Below are 13,069 nucleotides of genomic sequence, written 5' to 3' on the forward strand. Positions count from 1 at the left end.
GCAATCCCTTCTCCTCCATTCTCCTCTCGGGATCTTGGGCACGCACGCACACGCGCCCGGCGTGAGTTTTAAGCCACCAGGTCCGGGACACGAATCGCGGTCGACTACGTGGGAGTCCAGCGACATATAGCCATTACGCTAACTGCTGGTTCCCATAACTCCCCACTTGTCAGCCACTCAAATTCTCGATAGCACCTCAAGCAACACAGACTACCTAACTCACGGGGGCACCGCCCAGGCTGCGCTGTTGGGACGGGGCAGCAATCCAGGATAACTGAACACTCCCCCCAGCGGGAGCCTCGGACCCAATCACCGCCATGTCCCATCCATGACCCTCACCCCACGTCTCTTTGGGATCCAGCTACTTCCCTCTGCTATTGCTCCCCACCCAGCTCCCACCCTAGCCCGTATCCACAGGGTGGGCCTCTCGCTCCCGCTTTATCAGGCATCCGAGGTGCCCACTACCCAGGATGCAATGCTTCACACGGCTACGAGCCTCGTGACCACACCTCGAGCTTCAGCCACATGGACCTTCTCTCAGCCTCGAAGGCACCAGTCATCCCCAGTGGTCTTAGCCTCATTCTCACACCACGCAGGACTCCAGATATGGCCATGTGATCTGGACCTGGCCAATCACAGCATTCCATTCCTGGGCCACATGTTGGTTCAAGGATGGATACATGACCCCATTTAGCCCACCAAAGCTGAACAGAGCCTTCTATGGGAATCTCTGGGGAGGCTGAACCAGTAGGCTACAGGGCTGGAGGTATAGAGAGCTCTTCAGCCACCAACTGCAGAGCCTGCCTGAGAACAAAGTCAACCCAGGAAGGCAGAGTCAAGAGATGGAGACATAGGTTCCTGATGTTGGTTGGGCCCCTGGATCCAGCCATGCCTGAAGTCATCCTTACCTGTGGACATTTTAGTTACAGGAGCCAATAAATCTATTTTTTGCTTAATTCTATGGAAGCCAGGTTTTTATTTCTGTACATCAAGAGTCCCAGCTAATAGTATCTATAAGACCTTCTCTCCAGCCTCACCTTGGGATGCTGGTTATCACCTCAGCTCAAACCTTCCCTGAAACCCAGACTAGATTAAGTACCTCTCTGTGTCTCATGGTGCCCCATGCCTAGCCCTCACCATTTTCTATGGTAACTGCTGTTTGTCCCTTTGCATCTCATGCTTGACTATGTTCACTCAGGGGCTGAGGCACCCTATAGTCTTATCTTCTTTTCTTTTCAATTCTCAAATTTAACACAGAGCGAAGCACACCCATCAGCATTCAGTTCACCTTCTGAGGTCAAGAAGCAGTAGGAAGAGAAAGTTTTGCAGGAAAACAGACCTCAGTTGAATTCTACACCTACTTTCTGATCTTAGGAGACTCACTTAACCTCTCGGGACCTTGGTTTCCTCATCTGTGAAAGGAGAGGTGCCCTCGGACCACACCGGAGCAGGGAAATGCTCAATGAAGGGCCGTTGTTTCCTCTACCTTCCCCTCCAGGAAAGAAAGCCTGCCACTGCCTGTTACTGCCACTCCACCACTGGTGGGCGCACCTGTCAATCCATCCATCCCCAGTGCTGAGTGGGGAAGACCTTTTGCCCAGAGGCAGTGACTGAGACCTGGCTGGCAAGACGGCACAGATGGCCACAATCAGGCACAAGACCCCAGGTGGCCAAACACCAGGGGACTCGGAAACTTGGAAAATTCACATAGGAAAGAAACTATGCATGGATTTCAAGATTTTTTCACACCACCATGAAGCTGTCCTTCCATTTTTCCACTAACCTTGTGAAGTCCCTCGTATAAATCAATCCTGGGATTTACAAGAATTACAGGGGAAACAGCTCTCTTCCAGCCAAGACTGCTAAGCTAACAGGATATTTGTCTGGAGGTGTTCTTGGAAAGAACACTCAGCAGAATGAAGCCAGCAGAGAAGAAAGCCCATCTGCGACAGAGAGCCAAAAGAGTCCTGATACACGGGAACACCTGGGTACAGCTGTACCTGAAGGCAACAGGCATTTGGACTTTCCACTCACCTGAGCCAATAAATTGCTTTTTCTTTCACCTTAGGTTATTTTAAATAAGAATGTTACCAGTATAGGTACATAGTAGGTTCTTTTTTTTTTTTTAAGAATTACTTTATTTTATTGTCATTATTTTATTTTTTATTTTATTGACGACCAGAGAGAGACACAGAGAGAGGGAGAGAGAAGGACTGTGAGAAAGCAAGCTGCTAGGTCCAAGACTCCAACCACCGTCAGTCATGTGGGAATCCAGCGCCTCTAACCACCATGCCACTGCTGGCCCCAGTAGGTTTTTCACTTCAGCATGCTTACCACTTAAATATCTTCTCCCAGACCACAGCATGAATTTTTTTTTTAAAGTTTTTCTAGATAAAATAAGCAAATTCGATTTTTGATCTTATTTGAAGACTTAGGCTGATGGTTGGGGCCAGCTGACCACTCTCACTTCTGCCCTCGGGATTTGAGTTTCACACAGGAAGCTGACTCCAGAATATCTTTTTTTTTTTTTAATTTGCCAGAGGGTGCATGCACTTGCTGGAGACAGAGAGATGGAGAGAGAGAACAGGAAGGGGAGAAAGGAACCCCCATGGGGAACAATCATGCCACGATTCCTTCACCTCCTTTTGGGATATGGGGCACCCATGCACACGTGCCCAGTGTTTCTCAAGCTGCCGCGTCCAGGAGTCGAACTGTGTGGTATTCGAACCCAGCTATGTGGTATAAAACTGTCCTTAACCAGGCCTCAAAATACCTTTATAAAAGATCAAAAGGGGGACCAGCAGTTGGTGTTATGGCTATGTTGCTGGACTCCCATGTAGTCAACCATGGTTGGAGTCTCGCACCTAGTGGCTTAAACTCACACCGGGTATGTGTGTGTGCATACCCAAGATCCTGAGAGGAGAATGGAGAAGGGATTGCAGTGTGGCCATTCCCCCAGGGGGTGATTTATTGCTTTCTGTCTCTCTGTTTCTCTAGCAAGCACATGTGGCCTATAGTAAAAATCTTAGAAAAAAAAAAAAAAACCTCTCAAAAAAAAGGGGGGGGGGCAAAAGGTTGCTCTATATTTTTTGCTTAGAAAGTCTTCAGTTGAGACCAGCAGATGCTGTAATGGTTACATTGCAGGACTCCCACATGGCCGACTGCAGTTCGAGTCCTGGACTCAGTGGCTTAAAACTCACACCAGGTGTGTGGGTATGTATGCCCAAAATCCCAAGAATGGAAGAGAAGGAATTGCAGAGTGGTTTTCTTCCTGTCTCTGTCTCAGTCTTCCTGACACAATCCCCCCTCCCCCCAAGGGAAAAAAAACCTCTTAAAAAAAGAAAAAGAAAGAAAAAGAAAAAGAAAGTCTTCGGTTAACTTCCCCTCTCCCCTGGCCCCAACGGTAGCTGAGGCCTTTTCGATTGCGTTACTGTCTACCTTGCCATGGAGTTTCGCAATGGCTGACGCCCAAAAGGTGGGAAGGCCTGTCTAAGAACAAAGCGACCAAGTAATAAATACTGGCTGAATGCAATGTTCCCAAACGAGACGGCCAAAACCTTTTCTTGTGGTTCATCTAAGAAGCATTAAGCTTTCATCCTGCAGATATTTTGGGGGCAGTGCCGGGGGCGGGGGTGGGGCTCAGGTGGGGGTTTGAAAGCATGATCTGTTGGCCCCCAGTTCTAAGGTGGCGCATACTGGGAATGGCGTGTCCCCAAGCACAGAACTGACTCTCTGCGTCCCTCTTGGACAAACGAGGAGACCCCCCCTCCTTCCCACATCTCCCTGGAAGCAGGAAGAAGAGGGAGAATTTCAAAGGCTTTCTCTAGCTCATGGAAGAAATAAACATATTTTATTTTTAAATGTTCTTTTCCTTTTTTTAAAAAAAAAGTATTATTTTATTTAACTTTATTCATCATCATCATTATTCATTTGACCAGAAAGAGACAGACAGACAGAGAGACAGAGAAAGTGAGAAAGCAAGCCACCAGGTCCAGGACTCAAACTGCCGTCAGCTAGGTGAGAGTGCAGTGCCTTAAAGACCACACCACCTGACAGCCCTTCTTTTCCTTTTTTTGTCATTGCAGAGAGCACAAATGCTTACCGGAGAGAGACAGAGACAGAAAGGGAGAAAGCAGCTCCAGTGGGCGCGGTCCCAGTGCAATCTCCTCTCTCCATCTCTCTGCTGGAATTGTGGACATATGCTCTCCTCGCATGTTTTTTGAGCCACTGGGGCTGGGATTTGAACCACAGTCAACCATGTGGGATCTGGCTCCCTTTACCATGAGGTTATGGGCACAGCCCAAAACTTCAGAAATAACATGCCGTGGGGGGAGACTCTGAACTTCTGTGAGCCTCCGTTTCCTCATCTCAAATGGGTGCGGCACCCATGATCCTGTTGCCACATAACTGTCATCAGTAGCCTCACCATAACCCGCAAGAGGGTCACTATTATGACCTCCCCCACACTTGACAGGTGGACAAACTGAGGCCCAGAGAGGGGAAGTGTCTGGCCCGAGGTCACACAGCTGGTACCCAAGACAACATGCACTCCATCTCAACCGTGTCTGACTGGGGAACTGCCCTCCTTCTGCGACCGCAGGCTCCTCTGGCCCCTGCCACACAGGCCCCTGAAGCATCCTACGCCAGAAGGTAAGCAGCCCCCATGGTTCCCGTGTGCTCAGGACCCAGTAAGATGCAGGTGTCTGAGCAGTGAGGGCTGGAGACAGGTGCAAGGTCCGTGTGTCCTCGCCCGTCCCTCCTGGCTTAGTGGAGAGGGCTGAACCGGGAACAACCCCGAGTGAGCAACCACGCCCACACTGAAGACACCCTGCCCTCCAGAATGTGGGCTCCCTGAGACATGCAGTGCCTGTCACTTCCTGTCCCCACCACAAGCACCACTGGAACCCACTGCCCACCACTGACCCAACCAGATGGGACCAGGAAAGAGCCTTCCTCTCTCTCAGCTTCGTGCCACCAGCTTTTCTGGACCAGAAGAGTAGGTGGGGGTCACAGAAGCACCAGGTGGTGGACTCATAGAGGAAACAGTCCCAGGTTCAAGCACCGGGACCTCCAAGCACACTGGCCCACTCCGATGGGAGGCAGCGCTGGCGTGGACACTGGTTGGGTGTGCCTGCTTCCTGTCTGTCTCTCCCATATGCTCCACCCGGTAAGCCCAGCTCTGCGATCTATCTTTCTGGAAGTCACATCTGCAGGAGTTTGTGGGTCAGCGTGGGAGACTGACGCCCAAGTAACTGGATAACTGGCAGCCAGGGCTGGAGTACGGGAATACACAAGCCTTGTGATCAGGAGGTCAGAGGAAGGAGCCATGGGTCCTGCTGGGGTGAGGGCTGGATGATGCGAGCTCAGGCAGGCACCCACGCTATGTCTAACAGGATGGGCAGCACCTGAACAGGTGTAGGGGCTGGGGAGCCATGCAGGCAGGGGAAGCAGCTTGAGCAGAGGTTTAGAGGTGCAGAAGTGCCCTGGAAATTTGGAGAATGGCAAAGAATGCCCTGTGAGCAGAACAGGCTGTGGAGGGGGGAGTATGTAATGATGGTAATGAGAGTAACAGGGCCAGTCCTGGGACCTAGGGGTTAAGAGAGCTGGATCTCGCACGGCTGACTATACGGTTCAAGTCCCGGACCCAGAGGTTTGAGAAACACACCAAGTGTGCATGCCCGAATCCCAACAGGAGGAAGAGGTGGGGCTGCAGTGTGACTGTGCCCCGTGGGCTGTTTTCCCCTTCTCTCTCTCTTTCTAGAGAGCACCTATGCCCTTTGGCAAAATTAAAAAAGGACAATAGGCCCAGCCTGGTGGCACGGTTGACAACGAACTGAAGTGCTGTGCTGGCAGCCACACGGCCAACCCAGGTTCGGATCCCCAGTCAGGCTGACAACACAGGCATGTGCACCTGAGATGCCACTGAGCAGGAGGGCTGGGAAAGGGGGAACACGGCGTGATGAGACCTGGTGACAGTGCTTTTCCCTCTTCCTCTCTTTCTTAGACACGTGCACTTGCTCTCTATCAGGAATAAAATTAATTTTTAAAAATATTTTTTAAAATAGGGACCAGCAGTTGATGCAGTGGCTATGTTGCTGGACTCCCATGTAGCGGTTCGAGTCCTGGACCCGGTGGCTTAAACTCATGACGGGCATGTGTGCATGCATGCCAAGATCCCAAAAGGAGAATGGGGAAGGGATTGCGGCGCGGCCATTCCCCCTGGGGGGTGATTTCTCGCTTTCTCTCTCTGTCTCTCTCTGTCTTTCTGGAGAGTGCATGTGCCCTATAGCAAAAACCTGTCCAAAAAAGAAAAAAGACAAGACAGTAAGAGTAGCAAACACACACATAGTGGTTACCCCATGCTGGGCATGACTCTACACACATGATGAGCATCGGCCCCTTCGATCCTCACAACCGAGGTGGGGGTCGTTATCATCCCATTTCACGGCCGGGGAAGCCGAGGCACAGAGACGTGAAGTCTTTGCCTCATATCTCACAGCAAGGCTATGGTGGAGCTAGGTCTTGAACCTATGCAGTCTGGTTTTAGAGCCCGTGAGCTTACCCACTTCAGCCCTACTGCAGACCTCAAAGTGGGTTTGCAGCCCAGCAGCAGCAGCCGCCCCTGAGATTGTTAAGAACAGCCAGTTCCTGGGCTCCGTGGACTGCGGCATGCTGGGAGTGGGTGCAGCAAGGGCTCAGCAAGTCCCGCAGCTGGGCGAGGTCAGCGGTCTGACCCCACAGTCCTGACCGCCCTCTGCAATCCTCAGGCTGTGCCACATCCGCCCCGAGGGGTAGGCAGAGGCCCCGAGGTCCTCAGGAAGGAGTCCCCTAGCAGGTGGGTGAGAGTGAGCCAGAATCTCCCATCTCCTGGGAGGGGCGTTCACATGACCCCCACAGTGATGCCAGGGCACCCACCAGCTAGACACCCTCCTTCATGGCTTCCAGCTCCCAGGGGTGGGAGGCCTGACCCCCTTCTTTGATCTTTTTTTTTTTTTTTAAATTTGTGTGTTCATCAGAGAGATACAGGGAAAGTGAGAAAGCGCCCCTCATGGGGGATGGTCACCAGGGTCATTGTGACCTCTTGTCCACTTCTCTCTCCCTTTAGGATTTGGGGCACACACACGCACACACCTGGTACATTTTTCTAGTTGCCCAGTCCAGGACTCAAACCATGCTGTCGGCCACGTGGGATGCAGCAGCCTGAACCACCACGCCACCAGCTGGCTCGGCCTGACCCCATTCTTTACTCCAAAACTGCCCACGTGGTCCTGAGCAGGTCATCTCGACTCCCTGGGCCTCAGTTTCCCCATCTGTAAAAGGAAGAGGCTGGAGCAGATTGCTGATCTCACTTTTCTCCCAAAACTCTGCTGGCCCACTGTGTGCTTTGGCAGAGCAGGGCACGGGCAGCCGTGGTGCCTCTCGTGGCAAGGGCACCTACTGTGTACAGGCGCCAGGGGTCCTCGGAAGCCAGGTAACTGATGCTCCCTGCCCCAGCGGCTGACAGAGCCCCACGGAGCTCCCCAAACAAAAACCAAAAGCAGCATTCTGCCCTCGATGGCTTCCTCTTCCTCCCGACAACCCAAGGGCGTGGTGGGGGCGGACCGGCACAGGCTGCCCTGCCAGGTGCCTGGCCTCTCCATTGGCTCCCATCCCTCAGCCAGGAAGTGGCCCCACCACCCTTCTTCCAGGCCTCCAGGGGTGCCTGGCCGCGTCCCGGGGCCCTGTGAGGTCCTGATATGCTGCAGCAGGGCTACTCAGGAGCTGAAGGAGGTGGGGAGAGCTCCTGACGGGAGGAAGTGAGGGCTGTGTGCGTGCTTGAGTGCGCGTGTGGGCATGTGTGTGTGTGTGTACATGTGCATGCATGGGGGGGGTTGGAGAGGAAGGGGGAGAGGGAGAGGGTGGGTGCAATATGACGGAGATGGACAGACCAACAGAGACAGAAAGCCAGCCAGTTACAGGGAGAGAGTGAGGAGGAGAGGCAGAGGAGAGGCAAAGACACCAGGGGGCAGAGATGGGGGACAAAGAGAGATAGAGAAGGGCAGAGACAGAGACATGGGGAAACGACAGCTAGAAAGAGTCAGAGACAGGAGAAGACAGCAATGGAGAAGGACAGAGAGACAGTAGGGGGAGAATCAGACAGGGCCAACACAGCAGACACAGAGACAGGGAGAGATAAGGGCCGGAAGCGACAGAGGGGAGGGAGGAGGAGTCAGACAGGGAGAGACGACACAGAGAAAAACGGGCAAGACAGAGCAGGAGCAGCCTGGAGCAGAAGGCGACCACACCCCTGCACCCGTGTCCTGGCTACAGGGGCACAGCAGTGACAGCTCGGGTTCTGCTGGCCTGCTTCCCTGACACCCCCCCACCCCCCAGCTCTCAGGGCTGGCCCACACCACCCCATGATGCTGGCAACATCAGAACCCCTTCACTCTCTCTTTTTTTTTTTTTTTAGGTTTTTACCATGGGGAGTATGCACTTGCTAGAGACAGACAGACAGACAGAAAAAGTGAAAAATCATCCCCCCGGGGGATGGCCATGCTGCAATCCCTTCTCTTCCATTCTCCTCTTGAGATTTTGGGTACACATACACACCCAGCATGATTTCCAAGTCACTGGGTCAGGAACTCAAACTGTGGTCAGCCATGTGGGAGTCCAGCACCTTAGACACCTGCTGGCCCAGAACCCCCTTTAACACTTATTTTTGTTACATGGATAAGATATTTTTTTTTCTTTTTTTAATTTGCCAAAGGGCATGTGCACTTGCCAGAGAATGAGACAGGGAAAGGGGGAGAGGGCGAAAGCACCCCCAGGGGCATACTCCCGCTGCAATCCCTTCTCCGTATCTCCAGATCTGGGGTACACACACTCACCCCCTGGAGTCAAGGTGACCTGTTCAGGATCACACAGGCAGTTCTGGAGAAGGGAATGGGGCCAGGCCGAGCCAGCTGTGCTGTGGTGATTACGGTGGCTGGATCCCACAGAGCTGACTGCAGTTTGAACCTCTGACCCAGGTGCTGCCCGGGCCAGGATTCAGACCGCAGTCATCCATGTGGGATCCAGCTCCCTTAACTGCTAGGCCACAGCCAGCCTGGATTCAATCTATTTCAAGCAGATTTTCAAAGGAAACTGTAATCCACTGGCTTAAACAAAAAACATTCCCGAATTGAGAAAAGCTTGCTGTAGTAGTGAAAGCAGGGATCTTCACACCTCCTAGCTGGGCGGATGCCTTCAGGACCCAGCTGGGAACACTGGTTGCTAACCAAGTGAGTCTGGGAAAAGCACTAAAGATCCCTGAAAGTCATCAAGGGTGGAAAGAAAAACATTTAATTTATTTATTTTTCTTTTAGAGGTTTTTGCCTCAGGGCACGGGCGCTAGCCAAAGAGACCGAGACAGTAAGAAGGAAAGTAAGAAATCAACCCCCGGAGGGATGGCCACACTGCAATCTCTTCTCCACCCCTCTTCTCCCAGGATCTCGAGCACATGCATGTGTGCGCGCACACACGTACCTGGCGTGATTCTGAAGCCATCAAGTCCAGGACACAAACCATAGTCAACCATGTGGGAGTCCAGCAACATCACTGCTACGCCATCTGCTGGTCCCCAAAACTACTTTTTCATTCTGTGATTTAAACTCCATACCAGGCCCCAGCAGCCTCCAGGCCACAGTCCAGGTTCTGCATGGCACTTGAGACCCTACAGGGACCAGACTCCCCTGACCCCCAATTTTAACAATACCACCCACCGCCCCATCACACACACTCACACACACACACGCACACGCACACTCACACTCGCACTCACTACTATACTCTATGCCATGAAACCTACCAAAACTACCAGGCCACAGCCTCTCACATCTCCAAACTTTTGCAGGTTCCCTTCCTCCTGCAAAACCTTTCCTGTCCTTCTCTGCTCAGCTAATGGCCACTGGCACAATCTGCACTTCCTCCTCCAGGCGGCCTTCCCTGACTCCCTCCTAATCCCTGGTCCAGCATCCCCCAAGATGCTTAGCACCCTGAATGGCCTCTGCTGTGTTGCCTTGTTCCCTCCTCCACTAGAATGTAGAGGGCATGGACCCTGTCCTAGTAACCCACATCTTCTCAGGACCCAGACTGCCCAGGTATTTGTTGACCGAATAACAAGAGGATGAATGAAGAACGAAATGCACCTGTCTGAAAACCTGAGACAGTCGAAATCAAAACAAAACCCTCTCTGTGCTCAGAGAAAAAGTTCCAACAGATGCTCCTACACAAAAGGAAGCAGACCACTTGGCTCAAATTGGCCTCGGCTCACCTACTGGCCCAGTGCCTCAGCCTCTGCCAGCCTCAGTGTTGTCATCTATAAAACAGAGGACGGTAACATTCCCTAGAACCAAGATCAGCTAAGAAAAATAAAGACCTACGTATCCAGGAAGCACTCAGATATTAACTGCAATCATTAATATTTTTATTACCGTCTAATACGCAATGAACCACGTTTTAGAACTTGAGGAGATCCAAGAAGTGATTAGAACAGGAGTTTGGCAGACTTGTTCCATAAAAGGGAAGACAAACATCTGCAGCTTTGTGGTCCTAGGGCCTCGATCAGAATCACTCAACTCGACTCTGCTGTTGTATTCAGAGTGCAAAAGGAGCCACAGGCTGGCCAGCAGGTGGCGTGGTGGTTAAGGGACTGGATTCTCACATGGCTGACTGCGGTTCAAGTCCCAGACCTGGTGGGTGGCTTGAAAATCACGCCAGGTGTGTGTGTGTGTGTGTGTGTGTGTGTGTGTGTGTGCGTGCGTGCATATTTAAGATCCCAAAAGAAGAATGGAGAAGGGACTGTGGTGTGGCCATCCCCACCCCAGGGGTGGGGGTGATTTCTCATTTTCCTTCTTTCTCTGTCTCTCTCTCCAGCAAGTACCCCGTGGCAAAAGCCTAAAAAAAGAAAAAGAAAAAAAAAAAAAAAGGTAGCCACAGGCAATACCTTAACAAAGAGGCATTCACTGTGTCACAATAAAACTTTATTTACAAAAATAGGTGGTGGGCCAGAATTGGCTCATGGATAGTAATGTGCCAATTTCTATTTTAGGCCCCTACTATTCCAATCACAGTCTCCAGATAAGCAGCACCAACGTCCCTGAAGGGTAGTTAGAAATGCCCAAATTGGGGCCAGCTGATGGCATAGCAGTTACATTGCTGGACTCCCACATGGCCAACCATAGTTCAAATCCTGGACCCAGTGGCCTGAAACTCACACTAGACATGTGTGCATGCATGCATGCCCAATATCCTGGGAGGAGAATGGAGAAGGGATTGTAGGATGGCCATCTCCCCTGGGAGGTAATTTCTCATTTTCCCTCTCACGGTCTCTGTCTCTTTCTCCAGTGAGTGCACATACCCTAAGGCAAAAACCTCTTAAAAAGAAAAATAAATGCCCAAATCTGTGGGTCAGAATCTACACTTTTACAAGATCCCCGGGGGCCTGTGTGGGCGCCAAGGTTGGAGAGGCATCAGAGCCTCCTAGGCTGACAGCTCAGGTCATAGATGTGGTTTACTCTTTGGCCTGATTCCTCAGCCAGAATGTGAACTCCAGGAAAACAGGGGCCTTGTTGCTTCTCAATCCTGCACCCTAGAATCTAGTTGGGAACCTGCCATGTGTTCTTACTCAAGTGTTTCCTGAGTGCCTGTGACAAGGGGGTCTTCAATCAGGTCATGGAAAACGCACATTATGGAAAAAGTAGGCATGGATTTCAGCTTTTTCTACACCCAAACAAACTCGTACTTTTTTTTTTTTAACTGTCAAAGGGTGTGTGTACTTGCCAGAGACAGACAGACTGAGACAGAAAGAGAGCAAGCACCCTGCTCCCCAGTGGGGTGTGGTCATGCTGCAATTCCCTCTTCTTCATTTCTCCATTCTGTCAGGATTTGGGGCACACACACACACACACAAACACGGTGTGTTTTCCCATCCTCCAGGGCCAGGATTTGAACCACAGTTGGCCATGTGGGATCCAGCTTCCCTAACCACTTGGCACTGGGACTGGCCCTATCCTTGTACTTTTTTTTTTTTTTTTGGAGAGATTTCACTATAGGGCACGTGCGCTTGCCAGACAGAGAGAGACATAGAGACAGAAAGCGAGAAATCACCCCCCAGGGGGGATGGTCACGCCGCAATCCCTTCTCCTCCATTCTCCTCTCGGGATCTTGGGCACGCACGCACACGCGCCCGGCGTGAATTTTAAGCCACTGGGTCTGGGACGCGAACCGCAGTCAATTATGTGGGAGTCCAGTGACATAGCCATTACACTAACTGCTGTTTCCTGCTATTCTTGTACTTTAATTCCTTTTTTTCCCCCATGAACTTTAGGTCCCTCATATGCCCCCAACCCCAGTGCCAGAGGCCAGGGACATAGCAGGGAACACACGGGGAACACACATGCTGGCGAAGGCATCACTGAGCATGTACCCGTGCGGTGATGGGGTTGATGCATGACTTCTGCAGGCAATCTCTGGAGTCAGGCACAGGGGGTTCAAATCTTGGTGCTGCCACCTCAGCCTTGTGCCAACACAGAAGAGTGACTCAACTATTTCCAAGTCTCGGTTTCTGAGAAATGGGTGATCGATAACAAATGCACCCCCAGAGCACAGAGAAGGGGTATCGGACGGTGTCCGGGCAGCGGTGAAGGTGGTGTAAAGATGTCAGGGTCACAGATACACACTCACCAGGACTCACAGTGGAGGGACCTTGGCTGGTGCCAAACAGCTCACTGTGGGGTAGTCAGGTGGAGACCGGAACCAGGCAAGCTCGGACCCTGAGCCCAGAGACAGGAAGTGTGAAATGGGGACAAACTCCACGCATATTGTAATAGAAGCTTTGAAGGCTTCTGCCAGGGGCCCCAGCCTGCCTCCGGAAGCTACAGAGCAGAGCTGGAGGGGCTCTCAGAGCATCAGATCGGGGTGAATCCTGCTTTCATAGCAACGGAGCTGCTTATTCTAGGGACACAGGTGGGCCAGAGGCCAGGTAGGTTGCACATGTGACAACGGGAAACAGTGGGGACTACAGTGACCAGGACAAGTCAAGGTCAGC

At 51.9% G+C, this 13,069-nt stretch overlaps 1 protein-coding gene across 1 annotated transcript in view; it reads right to left on the reverse strand.

Annotated features, from left to right (window-relative positions):
* Positions 1-12,811, reverse strand: part of TPST2 (tyrosylprotein sulfotransferase 2) — a 53,866-nt gene extending 41,055 nt beyond the window's left edge. Inside the window, exon 1 of the mRNA XM_027771587.1 lies at positions 12,706-12,811. The gene's annotated coding sequence lies outside the window, so the exon portion shown is untranslated. The remainder of the gene's footprint in view (positions 1-12,705) is intronic.
* Between the last annotated feature and the right edge of the window lie 258 nt (positions 12,812-13,069).

Source organism: Tupaia chinensis, unplaced genomic scaffold, assembly GCF_000334495.1.
Source record: "Tupaia chinensis unplaced genomic scaffold, TupChi_1.0 Scaffold000226_1, whole genome shotgun sequence".
In the NCBI taxonomy this organism is placed as follows: Eukaryota; Metazoa; Chordata; class Mammalia; order Scandentia; family Tupaiidae; genus Tupaia; species Tupaia belangeri.